This window comes from Dipodomys spectabilis, unplaced genomic scaffold (assembly GCF_019054845.1).
Source record: "Dipodomys spectabilis isolate Male_0828 unplaced genomic scaffold, ASM1905484v1 ptg000126l, whole genome shotgun sequence".
Taxonomy (NCBI): Eukaryota; Metazoa; Chordata; class Mammalia; order Rodentia; family Heteromyidae; genus Dipodomys; species Dipodomys spectabilis.
The window spans coordinates 1166042-1183427 of record NW_024870803.1 but is presented as its reverse complement, the minus strand read 5'-3'; positions in this window follow the sequence as shown (position 1 = coordinate 1183427).

Sequence of the window (17386 nt, the reverse complement as noted above, 5' to 3'; positions counted from 1 at the left end):
GCAGATGGGGTTGCTTTCCTTATTTTAATCTCAATCTTCTCATTTTTGGCATACAAAAAAAGCTGCTTGGTACTGTAAAAAAAACAGGCCTCAGGACCAATGGAACAGAATAGAAGATCCAGAAGTGAACCCACAGACCTATATTCATCCAATATTCAATAAGGGAACCAAAAACATAGGCTGGAAGAATAACAGCCTTTGTAGCAAATGGTACTGCAAAAGCTGGATGTCTACATACGGAAAACTGCAACTAGATCATCATATCTCACCAAGTACCAGTGTCCACTCAAAATGGATCAAAACCTCAATGTAAGACTAGAAACCATGAAATGATTACAGGAAGGGGTCAGGGAAACACGAGGGCTTCTGGGCATAAGTGAAAACTAAGTAAAGATCCAGAAACACAACAAAGCAAAGAAAGACTGATAAATGGATTACATGTAACTTAAAAAGTTCTGCATGGCAAAGGACATAGCTAACAAGTTAAACAGAAAGCCCATAGAACGGGAGCTATACATCAGACAAGGTATACCAGCTATACATCAGACAAGGGCCTAATATCCAGAATATACATAGAGCACAAAAAATTAAATCCTCAAGGAAATAACAACATAAGTAAATGGACTAATAACTAGCGACTTCTCAGAAGTAGTAGTTAGGGTGTAAGGGGGTGGGCGTAGTCAAGAATTCATTGTATATACCACAAAGTTAAGAGAAGGGGTGGCTTGGAGGGGGTGAGAATGCTGAAGGGGTGACACTGATCAAGACACATTGTCTTCATAAACTGCTTTGTTAAATGGCATCTCCTTTGTACAACTACTTAAAGATAATGTAAAAATTAAAGAAATATCCTGACAAGCTTCTCAGTCTGAAACTGACTGATCAAAAATCACAAGTTGATAGATTTTATGCAACTGTTTATTAGGTCTTGAGAATGTCACTTTTTGTTTTCTTTCCTTTTAAAGACTGTACTTTTAGATCTGTTTCAACACAGCAGCAAGATTTAGAGGAAGGGCAGATTCCTCACAGCCCCTACCAGCTCAGGGGGGCACAGCTCCCCAACTAGCCACATCCCCAGGGTAGGATCTTTGTTACTACTCTGAAAATAGCATTAAGCCCTGTGTGTGGAAATTTTGACTATGACATTTACCTATCACAGAGGTATACCTTGAGTATATGAGTTTGGTTCTAAATAAAAGCGGCATTTCTTCAGAAAGTACTAAACCAGGGATGGATGTATTGTGCTCCTCCAGGAGGAACTGGCAATTGGTCAGAGTTAAACAGACAGATTGCTTTAAATGACTCTATTAGCTTGTATTTTGTGCAATGCTGTCACAATGTTGTGATGCCCAAACCTCCTTTCTGGGCCTATGCTTCTCCAATGTCCTTATCAAAGACACAGTCTCTTTACTACCTGGAAGACCATGTTCACCATTAAGATAGCGTTGTCTGTGTCACATCATCTCAGAAACAGTGAGTTCAGCCTTAAGAGAGCTTAGAAGGCAATGGACAAGTCAGATAATGCAGGTTGTAGAGAACCAGCCTAAGAAACAAGAAAAAGAGAGACTCTGAAGCCATAGCCACAAGCTTCCATTTCTGTGCCTGGAAACCCTGTTCCCATTTTCTCTGAAATTCAAGAACACAAAAACAGCATTTCCTCTCACATGCTACCATTCCCTGTGACCTACTCTGAAATGTACAATGGTAACACCTGGGGTCAGAAACCAATCAGTTTGCAACCATGAATGAAGCCAGCTAACAAAACATAAAGGCCTCTTTGACCCCTGGCACGAGGTAGCTACTTGTGAGGCCGATTCATACATCCAACCTCTCAAGAGATTCTTGTTTTACTGGCTGGTCATTTTTTCCATGGAGAGAAAATTTCTGGACATAGCAAGAGTTTTCCAGAATTTTGAAAATCTCCATTGACAGCACAAAGTCTTTCCTTGAGCCTTCCGACCCTAACTCAGACGTCTGTACACAAGAAGAGTTCTTCTGGAAACACATTCTTGACTACAATGGTTCCTGGAGTCATTATGGACCTGCAGACATCTACACAGCCAGACGGAGCATTGGACCCTGCCAGCTGAACAGTGCAGTCTGCTGGCATATGGGCATTGTTAAACTGGTTAAAACTTTTCCAGGGCTTACAGGAATTCAGACCACCAAAGCTCCATAAATTAAAGACTGATAGCATTCATTCGATCTGGGCCTTCTCCAACCCTGCACTCTGTTCTACCCTGTGTCTCCAGTTGGTCTGACTTGGTACATTTCCTAAAAACAAGGGCCAGGTGTCCAGCACTGCCATGCTGAATGCTATTTCCATTTTGGATGGAAATTAGCAATTCATATTTAATTCTACTTAAATCTTTCCAAATCATTTGCAAAGATAACCTTATTTTCAGTGAGTTAAGTGTTTCTGAGGATAACTTCCTGCTTGTGGTACACATCCCAGTATATGTTGTCCAATTTTTTTTACTAATTTTTTTTTTTTACTAATGATGGCCAGATAATCAATTTTAAGCCTAACAGGGGAATACACCAATTTTATGAGGCTGAGTAAAATATGACCAAGATGATTCAAGTAGACAGTGACCACAAGGCACAACCTCTCCAGGCCCAAATTAGCGAGATAAGACTCATTTCATAGAGCTAATGTCAATAAGCCCCATTCGAGTGTAAGTAATCACACTCACAGAAGGATCCTCTAACATTATCTGCGAAGCCCGTGAAGGGAAAACCAGGGCTTTTGTGAAATTGCTTCTCCATTATGATCTTTAATTCAAAAGCAGACATCAGCCTCCAGTATCTCTAGGAATTTTTTAATCTAAATGAAGCTAAAATACCAGAGTATTGACCATTCTTGCGCCAAGACTCCAGATCAATAAGCTCTCCCAACCTAATAGTTTTAGTGATAGAACTGTTCAATCATTCACTCTAGAAATAAGGATGTATGCAGGTATAGCCTAGAGTGGATTAAAAGATAATTAAATAAACACTGCTCATCTTCCTGAGGACTGCTTGTAAAAGATGAGAAGAATAAATAAAAGGTCAAAAACAAACTTCAAACTTATTTAGTGAAACATTCTGCCTTTCTGAAGATTTCCAGTGTATGCCAATAGAAAACCTCCAATGTAGTCTCTTCTGCTTCACTACTAGTGTACTGACTATGTGCCAGGTGAAAAATGGTGAAGAATGAGGTAAGACCTCAGAATTCCCTCTGAATGCCCAGTCCAAGAGAGGGTTACTCAAAAATACTGCCAGACATTTAAAGAAGATTTTACACCAATTTTCAAACTCATCTTTGGAAGGAAGAAGCAAAAGTAATCTTCTTAAGTTGTATGAATCCTGCATTTCCCTAATACCAAAACCAGACAAAGACATTGATAGAAAGGAAAACTGTCTATCAACATCTGTCATAAAAATTGACACAAGAATCTTCAACAAAATTTTGGCAGAACAAATCTAACGATGCATAAAATAATTACAATCATAACCAAGTGTGATCCCAAATCAGTTATTCTGGTTCAACATCAGAAGTTACTCTTATCAATCAGTCATAAAAGTATATTCATATAATTATTCAAATAGATGAAGTAAAGTCATTGGACAGACTTCAAAACCCATTCATGGAAGGAGAACTGTGGCTCAAGTAGTGGAACACTAGCCTTGAGCAGAAAAGCTCAGGGATGGTTTCCAGGACCTGAGGTTAAGACCTACAACAGGCAAAAAAACACACACACATACACACCTACCCCCGCACCGCACCCCCACACACACAAAGCTAAAACCCATTCATGATAAAAATAAATAAAACTCTCAGTAAATTAGGAATAGAGAGTATATTTCTCAAAGTTATATAAAAATGTTTTAAATCATGTAATTGTAATCCCTCTATATGGCATTTTCACAATAAAAAATGTTTTAAAGAACTGTAGCTAATATCACAAACAATAAAGAAATTAGAAACTTTCCCACTAGGGTATGTTAATGAAAGTCGTACCTGAAGGAATATGACAAGAAAACGAAAATAAAATGTGTAAGTTGTAGAAAGAAAGAAACTAAATGGAAATTTTCTTCTGAGATAATATTTAGAAGATCTATATAGAAGATCCAAAAGATAGACTAACAACAAAGTATTAAGATTCCTTAGAAAGATGTCAGGATATAAAGTTCATATGCAAAAGTGAATCTCTGTTCTGTACAATAGCAATAGACAATAGTATTAATTAATTAATTAGGTTAACTAATTTAATTAAACATACAATACCATTCACATTAGTACAAAAACCTAGAAAATACTTATGCCTGGAGCTAGCCAAATTTATACAATATGTATAGGAGTAAAACTTTAAAAATAGCAGCTGAGAACAATTTTTTAAAAATTTATAAAAAAGAAGATTTATTTTCATGAGTAGATATAGTCGATATGGTCAAAATATCACTTTTTGCCAATTTGATCTATCACTTGAGTAACCATCCAGTATCTATCCCAGCAAGTTATTTTGTGGATATTAGCATGGTGATTACAAACCTAGAACGGCCATTTCAATCCTTAACAAGAAGAACAAAATCAGTGGATTAGAACCACCGGCCTCAAGGGCAGCTGTAAAGCTGACAAACATCACAGTGCAGTTATAGTGAAAGATCAGACTGGTCAACGGTACAGGAAGCGGAGCCCAACAACCTAGGAAGGCCAGATTTTCTTACTAATATAGGCAGACATTAAATAACCTTCAATTAAGCCTGGGAAATATGATGGATTTTTTTGAAAAAAAAAAAAGAGGATGCAACCTCACAGTTTGTAAAATTTGAAAAACTCATAGAAGTTTGAGAGAGAGAGAGAGGGAGGGACAGAGAGAGAGGTGGGGGAAGGAAGGAGGGAGATTTATGTCAATTTCTATGTATAAATTGCATGGCTTCCCTCATTTATAATAATTAGAATATGTCTAATAAATTCTTAGCAGGGATCACAGTAGCACAAAAGCTATGAGCATATGGCTATAAAATGATGCTTACCAAAATAAACTCCAAGAAATGGAAACAAGAGGGATTTTTTAGTGTACTGTTTGCAGTTATTTCTTTTTTCTTTCATTTTCCCCCTCTGGTCTATCCACTGTGGTCACTGTTTTTTATTTCTGTTCCCTTTGTCTTGTATATAAGCTTATCTGATCTGGAGAAGGGAAGGCGAATCATAGAAATGGTGGAACAAAGGATGAACTAATGCAATAGTGATACTCACTAGACATTATGTTGGAAGTGAACTTTACAACTTGGGGGTAAAGAGAGTTGGGAAGGAACTGGAGAAAATTAAGGAGGAGGTAACACTGCTCAAAAAGAAATGTACTCATTACCTTATTTATATAAATGTAACTCCTTTGTACGCTTAAGATATTTGTATAGTTATTTATATACAGATTTATATAGAGATATATATGCATATTATTCAACTTGTATACTATACTCTCACAAGCCTCATCTATTTTTACCCCAAAGCAGATGTAATCTGCAAAAGCCATTAGCAATATAATTCCTCTTTTTCAATAAGACACATACCTCTGTTTTTATAATTCACTCTGTCATTTTCTACCTTCCTTTTCTGAGTGAAGAAGCCAAAAATTAGACCTTAGATACTAATGACAGTAATCAGGAAAAGCAAAGTAGATTTTTTCAAGATTATTTAATTGATAGACTGGCATAGTGGTATACATCTACAATCCCAATTATCAAAGTTCAAGACTAACCCAAGCAAAATAAGTGAGAACCTATCTAAAAACAAAATTAAAACCAAAGGGCTGGGGACATAGTTCACTGACCTAGCAAGGATGGGATCTTGGGTTCAATTCCTCTACTCCACAGATGATGATGATGATGATGATGATGACGATGATGATGATGATGATGATGATGATGATGATGATGATGATGATGATGATGGAGGAGGAGGAGGAAGACAGAAGGAAGAAGAGGGGGAGGATAGATGGTTAAGTATGAATTTATTGAAGGTAAATTGTACATCTGCTTATCAATACAATGGATCAAGCCCTCTAAAGGGTCACCTGGTGTCCATCACACACAGGACTGTGTAAACTGAAAGTCTTTTGAGTCTTGGTAGCTGAAACTTTCCTGCCATTGGATGGACAGCCTCCCCCACACCCCCTCTCCAGGACCTCAGCAGATCTAAACTGACTATAAGTCTAAAGTGAGCACAGAATCTTCAGTATGAGATCCTGCTTGCTTATGTCATAGGAGCCAGTCATCTAGATTTTAATAACATAGGACATTAACTCTGTAAGTTCTTCTGATTCAGAAGCAAACAAGTTCTGGAAAAAATTAATCTAGAGAAATTGGTCTGTAGACCAGGATGCCAGTGATTCTGTTGATCAGTGATCGATAACTGAGGAAATATTGAATCTGCTGTATAATCAATATAACACTTGTTTAGTGCTCACATAGGCCTTTCGAATTTAATTTTTAGGACATTGTACATTTTACTAAGTTCATCATGATAATATGATCTTAGACCATTTCCCCAGGAATGGAAGGCCTTGAAAGTATGTGACACGCTTTTGTGCTAAGAAGCTATTATCCGGAAAGTCAGAGACAGCATTAATGAAGCATAGATACACTAATACCAACAAAGTTTCTAGACCTAGTGTTTGGAATTGCAGGTTAATCCAGCCTGGAGAGTCAAAGTAAATGAAAATCAGTTTGTGGTAGATGCAAGTTATAACAAATGTTATCACCAATATTGATTTTTCTCCTTTTGTTCTGATTCATGAAATGACTTTATAACAAGGGTTTGTTTTTTAAAATAAATGAGGCACACAGATTTTCTTTCTGGCCAAATGTATGTAATTTTTCCAGTCATTTCCTTGGTGCCAAGAAATTGCTCAAAAAAATCGTACAGGCTTATCTTAAAATTATATATCAGATACCACTATCAATTAAAAGTGTAGCTCTGATAAACACAGACAGCTGCCCTCAGCATTAAATCCATCTGCCTGGTGGTATGAAACCTGGTTTTGCTTAACTCCAGGCATGTAGGTATTGATTTTTCTTCCTGAATTGCGTTTCCACTGTGAAATCTGAAGTGGGATTTTTCAATGCAGAACAAATTAAGATGTTACAAGCCCCAAGTAGATTTGATATGTCTGAATGCATAAAAATGGATTGTTTTAAAGGCAGTTCCGTGATACCTAAAAGTGTTACATCTGAGTAGTCCTTGCATAGGCCCTACCAATGGTAGGTTAATGTATTTGAAGGTTTTAAAAGTACTTCAAAATGTTTGATTTGACTTGAATAAAGATGCTGATCAGACAAGCTTACTGCACAGTTTGTTTGGTCTAATTTTATGCCACTGATATGGACTAAGTGTGTAGTGCTATGATGACACAGTGTGAAATAGTAAGGAAGCAGTAGATGTGCATATGGCATACGTACATACATATGTACATATGCTATTCCACATTTCACAGAGGGACACAGGCTTAGAGTCAGACTAAAACTGGCTCCCTCAAGAGGCCAGTCAGGGGGAGGCAGGTTCCCAGTTTGCTCCACTTCCTTGTGTGTCAGCTGGGGATGTATGTACTGAGGGAATGAAATTAGCACATTGGGCATGCCAACTAAGATGAGACCTCTCTAAGCAGTGAGAGTGAGCTTTGTCCTAGACATTCAAGACCAGAAGTCACAACTGGCACAGATGACCCACACAGTGCTGGCTGCTCAGGTGACTAGCTGTCACCACCACTGTGACACAGGGACACAAGATAACCCTATGCACACTACTTCACCTCTGCTGCAAGTCACCCACACAATTCTACAGTATGTCCATTGTAGATCATTCAAAAATAATTAAGGGTCCAGGAGTAGAACCACATCTCTGTGGAGAATTGATCTCTTTTCTGAAAGTTTTAAAATAAATTGAATGGTAGACCTAAATGTAAAGACTAAAAATATAAAATATATAAAAGAAAATCTCTATGAGCATATGAAGATTTGTTAGCTTGGATACTAATAGAAAATAAATTGGGTTTCGCGCAAGTATAAATTTCTGTTTCTCAAAGACAGTGTCAAGGAAATGAAAATTCAAGCCACAAACACACATAAAAAAGTATTCAAATACATCTATCTGACTAAGTCATCCTATCCAGGAAATATACATTTAAAAAGCTTACCACATAAAGTCAATAAAATTGGCAAAATATTTGAAGCAGTTGACATAAACATATTAAATGGACACTATAGATTGATAAAGACATTCCAGCCTTGCTCATCAAGGGGGCAAATTAAAAACCTAATAAGACAGCACAATACATTCTAAAGCAGCACAAATCACCAAGACTTGACAACCCAGAGTCTGTGGGGATGTAGAGCAAATGAAGCTTCTCCACAGAGAAGATGGCACAAACATTTCGAAGACAGCAGGCCCTTCCTTAGACGTCAAATGCCTAACACTCATTCCTAGAGACATAAAGTATATGCTCATCCAACTATGTTCATGACCAGTGCTTACTAAACAGCCCAGGGTGACTTGAATTTGTGGTGCTCCGGCCTCAGCCTATACTGGACTGGCTCACAGGCGCATACCATCACACCTGACTCAAGGATTTTCAGGGAAGTGTTTATAGCAGATTTATTCAACAACTAGGACAGCACAAATGTCCATGATCAAATGAATAAATAGTTTATGGTACATCCACACGTGTGAAATATGCACATATCCGTGGTGAGAGTCTCCATAGAGACATGTGGACCAGCTATGGCTGCATTCTGATGGGTGGGGCTGAGGAGAAGAGTGAGAATTTCATTAAACTGGAAAAGCAAGAAGGTAGAGGGTAGAAATGGAGGGGAATGGTAAAGTTATTAAGTCCTGGAAGCGACAGGCTGATTGACAACTGAAGATTAAAGCACATTGATTCATAATGAGAAGACAGCAGTGCTAGAAGACCAGCTCCTCTCTGTGTGGTGACCACTTTGGGGAGAATGAAATGAGCCAGTTCAATAAAATATAGATAGGATGCAGAAAGAAACAAAATTTAAGCGTTTACTTTGGCAAGAAATCGGGAACTTTGGGGCCTGAGATATTGTTTCGTTTATCACTGTGCGCTTTAATCCTTCTCACTTGCCCTCCTTCGCCTTTCGCTTGCCAAGTAATAAATGTTCTTTCAACCTCACCAATAATGTTGATACTTTATGGGAAATAATTGAATCTATATGGTATTATCTAAGTTTAGCACTCCATATAAAAACCACCAGTTAATACAAAGATGTAAATAGTCCTAACTTTTTTTATCACATGAGGAAAGCAGCACTCCTCAAAACAAAGAATTACCTTCAGGGGTAAAAAAAAAAATTAGTGTGATAGAAATGTATCTATAATATGCATCATAAAATACGGGAGAGAAGAGACTTCCCATGTCAAGTATTTGCCTGTATCATTAATTCTTCACTAAAAATAAATAAATGGTATTCAGTGTGAAGCAGAACTACACGCACACTTCACTAGAAGGCCCTTGGCACCCGGCCCAGGGCTGGGCATCCTCTCCTCTTGGGCTTCCTGGGTCTTCATGGTCTTAATTGGTTCGGAGTCTGGTTATTTCACCTGGAGTATCCTCTGAGCACTTTCTTTTTACCTACTCCATAAAGAAGTAAGAAAGTTTTTGAGTCTAATCTCAAGATAGAAAACAGATCTGAGCCAGTTAATAAACCAGACTTGTCAGAGACTTACTCTCTGTGTAACCCTTTTCTCCACCTCTGAATATACTTGGGAAGTTCTAGTAAACACATTGAAATTATTAAATCTGATCTGAAAATAGTGCAGCATGTATTTACGAAGCAGCATCTTATAAAACTATACAGGATATTATCTTAGAAACCTCAACCAAGTTGATGAGTTTAAAAATATCATCTTCACATGTTGAAATTAAAACATCTGCCTGAGAGTCAAATGGCATGGGCAATGATACAGCGTCATCACACACGAAGGAAAGGGAGCTTAACTCCCTGTCTGCCTGCCCTCCGTGCTCCGCAGCACAGTGCTCACCACTCTTCCTGTTCATATGCGGACAACTAACCCATGCACCTGCTTAAGTCTTTTCACACCCCAAGTCTGGGGCACCCACACCAGTAAGCAGGTGTGAGAGGCCTCACCAGGAGCCAAAGCCAAATGGAAAGTCGCCAGCATGCTACAGGATTGAAGCTAGCTTATTCATCTACATTATGAGACATCTGCGTTAGCTACTTAGAAACAGCCTCAGGCAAAGACAGGGAAATGATTGTGTGGTGAAGAAAATGGCTGTCTGAGGCTGGAGACCTGGCTCAGTAAGCACTTACCTAGCAAGAGGCCTGTGGTTCCAGTACCCCTCCAAAAAAAAGTTCTTTCCCCAGTAGATAAATCATTTAATTTGCAGTAACAAAAAGAGGCTGGTACTGAGTCAGAAACAAAAAAGAAAGTGACTTGGTCTATGTTTTGGAAAGGTGTGTCTGTCTGTCTGTCTGTATGTATGTAATGTGGGGGTGCATGTGTATGGTGTGTGTGTGTTGTGTTTGTAGTTGTTTATAGTGTGTGTGTATGTATGTATGTACGTATGAATGTGATGTAAGGGTGTAAGTGTATGGTATGGTGGTGTGTGTGTGTGTGTGTGTGTGTGTGTGTGTGTGTGTGTGTGTGTGTGTGTGTGTGTGTGTGTGTGTGTGTGTGTTGCTGAGTTGTCTTAAGAAGAAGGGCCAGAAGCATGGAGTGAGATCATGGTTCCTTTCTGTAACTACAGACAGAAAGAAGACAGCAGAGATCAATGACTAATTCTTTGTTATTGATATATCCTCTTGTGAACTGTCCAGTACCACTGAGCATAGTTACAGATGAGGACAGGAAAAGAAAAGCAGTGATGCCCAGGTGGGCATCGCCATATTCCAGCAGGCCTAGGTGTTGGTGACATCCTCACCTCAGCAAGCATTCTACACTTTTGTCTCAGTTCAAGGTTACATTGTCTGTGGTCAAGGGCTCCGAGAACACCCATGGGCTAAGGGTGCTAGTAACAAGAACTGCCATTGTGATGTGATGCAGTGTTTTCTGCCCCCGGGAGGCAACAAGAGTCTGGAGGGGACCTTAGAACCATCTGGAGAATGTGAGAGATACGCAAAGCCAGGAGATTCCATCTGAGATCATGCAGTGAGAGGAAGGCAGACACACACACACACACACACAGGTATGCACAGATGCTCACAGACTCATTCCAGGAAAAGGACCAGGCTGGCATCAGCACCCATTCCTGTGACACTCTCAGCCCTAGCAGTGCATCATCAGTGGAAGCACTGTGTTGTGATGGCTGGCCCATGCGCTTCTCTTCCCTTGGATGCTTTCATTGTATATTTGTGATCATCTTGGACATTCTTTCGAATCTAGGTATTCTATGAATTAAATTTATGTACTAACGCACCCTAAGGAGAACTCAAGATCCTAAAAAATATAACTAAACATAATAGTCAATTTCACTAATAAAGTATCCAAATATGGCTACACTGTGTGGACTACAATGGATGTCAGCAATGATTAAATGCAACCTTCTTATTGTATAGGTCAACAGTTTGCAATATAAAATAATGAAGAAATGAACAGTATCATTATTAAGAGTTCAACTTGGGGCTTGAGACTATTGCAGGGCTAAGCCATCAGCTCGGTGTCAGGAAGAAAACTACTTTCTCTATTTTATGACTAGCACCATAAGGTACCAAGACAAAACAGCAACAGACTAAAGGGCTTTGTGTCCAAAATTTTCTTTATAACCACTGAATGCCAATAGCACATGATTTAATATTCTAGGAAATAAGGTTGACTCTGTGGTGACTCAGTCATGGATCTTCTAAAACTTCCAAATATTGGCAGAGATTATCAGTTGCTGTGATGATGAGAAATGTACCCTTTGGATGTGGTCAGAGCAGCTCACGTTTCTTTCTACTGTGTAGCTTTGTGTCTACAAAGTCATTCTAACCCTTCAGGTTATTTGAGAACTTAATTTTGATCTCATTTCTTGGGATTTATCATCTGTAATAGCTTCCATTTATATAAACGTTAGAAAAATTAAGGTAACTCCCTTCAAGGAAGAAAAATGTCAAAATTATTATGACAAAAGGTAAAAATGAAAATAAGACATACATTGGGCTGAGCACTGTTGGAAAGGAGCCTAAGAGTTCACTGTCAATAGAGAAATGAGCAGGTACCACTCCTGGGCACTGATCTAGCATGCAATAGAGCCATCTGCACACCCATGCACTGCAGCACTGGTCATGATAGCCAGCCCAGATGCTACCCAACTGAATGAGTTCTGCATGGATCAGAAGGATGTGGCATACACACACAATGATAGATAACAATGAAATGATTTCACTTGCAGCTAAATGGACGGATCTGCAGATCACAGTGTCGAGCAAAGTCAGCCAGAGGGGCAAAGTTTGCATGCTTCTTCTCTAACATGAATGTTCACTTAAAAGACAAATTTACATGTGAACACAAATAGGGCCACAGATGTGCACAATATGTAGGCGATGTCTGCGATGGAGAACGTATTTGAAGGGATCAGAAAGGGGAGAAAAAGAGAAGGTCAGAAGATGAACAATGCTGAAATCCATTGTATCTGTGATTGAAGTTGGCAAAACAAAACTCACTGATAGCTGCTGAGTAACTGAAGGTAGGGGTATGGAGAAAATAAAGCACAATATATGCCTGTGTGGAATTTCATGGGGGAGCCCTTGTGACAATGAACACACACTTTAGCATGATGAGTATTAGGAAGCAAAGCAGTCATGTCTGGGGCGTGGGCCCTAGTGCCAGGGGGTGAATGAAAAAGGAAGTATGATCAAAACGTGCACGTGGGGAAATAGAAGCCTGAGGTCTGTGAGATTTGGGGGAAGGTGAATGAAGGAAATGCGTCATCAAGATATTTCTTTTCCAGACATGTCGAAATGAAACCCCTTTGTACAAGTTCATGTCGTGACCATGTCAGTAGTCTTCTCTGAATCACTGGCATGCCCCTCAGCTGCAAACCGTGGTCGGTCATGTCGTGTCTCCATGGCATGACCCACCCTTCATCTCCTGGCTGGTTCTTGATATGCCATGGCCTATGCCGGTTCTTACATTTTCCTACCAAGTTTCCCTATCAGTTGGCTCTGATGGTCAGTTGGTACTTATGCCTGGAGAAGTTGGACACCTGTTGGAGTGGGATTAATCAACCAGGCTACGTAGAGATTGAAAGACATGCTCTGAGCCAGTAAGAGACTGAGATTCCATGTTCATTATTGAGATTTAAGAGCAGTAGAAATGCTTTGGCTTTCTGTCATACTTTTTTTTTTTTTTTTGCTTATGTGGTGCTGAGGAATCGAACCCAGGGCCTCTGGCATACAAGGCAAGCACTCTACCACCGAGCCACCTTCCAAGCCCCTCCGTCATACTTTTAATACCCTAACATTATCATCATTTCATAAAGAATGTTTTAACGTATAGCAATTATGTCAGAATCTGATTATTAAAGTGGCTGTTTTACATGATGAGTCGAGCTGCAAACCTACAAAAAGATAAAGCATTTCTAAAAAGTAGGTCAGTTAGCCATGAAATAGATATGAACAGCATGCCTGTGAATCATAATTTGAAAGATGTTCACCATTTCACCCCATGTCTGATAGATTATCCACACCCCCATGGTGTCTACACACGTGCACACTGTCCTCCACACGGCCAGCGGGGCTTGCCCATGTAAGTGTTTCAGAATGAAACAAGAGCCGACATGACAAAGGAAAGGCCTGAACACTCTCTGTGTTGAGTTCTGCCTTCTCCTGGGGCCAGGAATTATTCTCCACAAATCAGACAGCAGATGCACCAAGCAGAAATGAGCCAGCCAGCCAAGCACCACAGATCCCTGGACCAGCCAACTGCCCACAACCACCAGACAGGACGGAGGCCCCTTGTGTCCTCCGCTGGGTGGATCTATCCAGGGCAGAGTAACCTCCTGCTGTTTCCACAGCTGTGAGAAATAATCAGTGATCATTGTGCTAAGTGCTATTTGGGAGTGGTTCATTGTTCAGCAAAAGCTAGCTAATAGAATCATAGGATTGAAACAACTGAGCTATGTCCATGATCACATCATGCCAGAGAATTCCTTTCATATAAGTATCTAACCTGAAAAGGTATTTTTTAAGTAAGAACAGAGCTAGTCTTAGACTAGAAATCTGTCTTATACTTAAAAGCCACCTACTATTCAAATACTACTGAGATGGCTCGTGAATATTCATATCATTATCTATAGAAAAAGCTCCAAGTAAAAACAACTAATACTTGAGATCCGCATTCACGTCAGGACTTAGTTTGTGCTCAGATAAACTGAACATGAGGTCACAAAGCAGAGTCCTGCGGAGGAGAAAATGACAAGTTTGTGAAACTTCCCTGCTGTTTCCAGACAAAACAAAAATTAGACAAAAAAGGACTTCCACTTTCTAAAGGAAGGGCGAGGAAATATGGATTTGTTCTCATTGGGTACCAACTTCAGAGCAAGGGCTTGCAAGCAAAGGAGTGCACACTGGGGAGGCACAGGTGTGGACGACAGCTTTATCCAGATGCTGGCAGACGCTGCCTGAAGAAAGGCTGAACCAGGGCGCGGGGCTGGCCAGCGGTCACTCCCTGGCCTCCTGGACTTGGAAAGCTGGAGTCTCATCACATCTACTTGGAGTGTGTTCTCCATCATCCCTTCTTTCTCTAAGTCTGTCTGAAAGGCAAGTGGACCTTTCTCGTCTCCCTTTACAATGACCTAGGAGTGTGCTCAATTTAATTATGAATGAAAACCCATGCTTGAGAGTCATAAAGTGCAGGGGACAACTTGCTTTATATATGGCTAAGACAAAGTAATAAACCCACAGGAAGAGGGAGAGATAAAAGTCATAAAAGGGCAGCAGTGATGCCAAGGGAGGTAATTGAAGAGAAGCTCTCCCAGGGGAGGCGTGTACCAAGCACCACACAGGCTGGTGGTTTTATGAAAAGACTTATTAGGCAATCAAGGCAATGAGAAGCCAGAGCTGCTGGCATACGGGGCTGTACCCAGGACTCTCACCCAGGCAGGACAGTCCTACAACTCAGCTCTATATTCACCAGAGATGGAATCTCATAGAGCTAAAACACAATACTCTAGACCAACATAGAATCCTGCATGTGCTGTGCACACATGTGCTTTTGTACCTGCTCCTGTTCATGACATAAATAAATAACATAGTTAAATAGATATAATATGCATAACATCTTAAATATATAGCATACATAAAATTATATATTTATATACATTGCATGCAGAGTATGGCATAAGTGAATTGTTTACTGTAGGGAGAATTGCTGGTCATGTTTACAGTGCTTGAATAAGGTTTAAAATAGACCCCCATCAGCCAGAGTTTAAGACAACTCATTATATGGGCTTAAAAAGCAATTACTGAATCCAGTGTGCAAATTTCTGTCCACCACTTCTCAGGGCAGGTACTGTGCTAGGTCCTAATGAGCAACACCAGACTGGTTTCTGATGCACTGTAGCCTACTGCCTAGGAGGATGCAGAGAATCAGCAAACAATCACAGCCAGTCCTCAGAATCCCTGTGATGCACACAGCCAACCCATAGTTTCCTTATACTTTAACCTCTAGGCTTCTTGCGGTACCTCCATGTAAAGAAAAACTGTCAATTTTCTCCAATTGTTTGGTCAATAACCAAGTCTTGATGACCAGTAAATGATCTCTGCCCAAGTATCTGCAGGACCATAGTGAAGAACAGAGGAGTAAGGAAATGCATTTAGGAAAGGGAGATAAAGCTTATAAATGCAAAATACGTAGAGGACAAAGTCCCTAACCTCAAAGAACTTAAAATAATTTCAGGGAGATGCAATGTGAGATGACAGAACAATTACAAAACAATTTATCAAAATTACATAGAGAATACCAAATACATAAGCTTGGGGATGATGAAAATCAAGAAGGGACTCTAAATAATGCTGTTCAAGAAAGCAATATGAATACCATGGCTGAGAAGCCACGCATCCAGGTGGTGGCAGCCACACAAAAATCAATCACTGAAAACTTTCAGAGAAACTCATCAATCCACCCCAGCCTGGCATTACACATCATTCTTGTAGACTCTAAGGCTGATTTGGACAGCAGAACAATCTAGAGGGCTTCCTGTCTTCAAGGTCAGATGACTTCTGTCCTTGGGCTTCCTGGGTTTGATGTCATTGACATGATTTGACCCCTTGATGCTCCATGCTTCATCTCTTATTATTCTTCCATACTAAGGATTTAATATGAATCTACACCATCTACATTTTTTTCCTGTCTATTTATACCATTTTCCTTGGATAACTCTGAAGCTCCATCAATTCTTCTTCTGTTTCTTCTTCTATAAATATTCTTTGAACTTTCACTGACCCCGCAGGGCTATAGGAAGACAACCTGTTTCACTTCCTGCAGTCTGAAATCGGCCCACAGCCCTCTTGTTGATATTCAGTAACCACAGGCCTAAGGAATTAGGACACACACACACACACACACACACACACACACACTTTTAGTTTTTCTCTTCAAACCTTATCTTGCCTTTTCTTCTCTGTATCCCACAGTGAGACAGTGAGGCATTTTTTCCCAGTGTTAATAAGGTGCAATTAGCAACATATGGGTGTGTTTAATGACATCACTAAATTGTGATAATTAACAGATACGACACCTTATTGTTTTGTAGCAAGACATTTAAGATACATTATCTCAGCAACTGTCAAGAGATCAATTAGCAATTATTATCTATCGTGTCTATGCTGCTTGTAGAGCTAAGCCACCACGCCACCTGACTGACTGAACCTTGCCCCCCACTCTCCATCCCCAAGCCCTGTATGCCACCACTCTACTCCCTCCCGACAGGTTTCTCAGATTCCACCTGTCAGCAAGGCCAGGTAACACTTGGCTTTCCTTCTTCTAGGTGAATTCAAGTTGTCACAGATTGCTTCCATCCTCAGATGGGGCCTCATTTGCTGTAGCCATTCATCCATGCACACAGGAGACTTTCAGAGCTTGGCTAGTATGTTGCAACGAGCTTGGGAATCAAAGACTCTTCACCTTACTGATCTCAATTCCTTTGAGGATTTGTGGAGCTGTGGGGTCCCTGGTCTGTGCAGTGGTTATGTTATTGATACTTTGGCACCTTCTATATTCTCTGTCACATTGATTTAGACTTTCTTCATCCATGTATCATGTTCCTGCTGTACACTGTCCACACTCTCACCAACTCTTGATTTATCTTTTGTATTTTTTATCCAAGTCTACAGATGTGAGGTTTGATCACCATGGATATAATCTGCATTCAAATGCAATTTG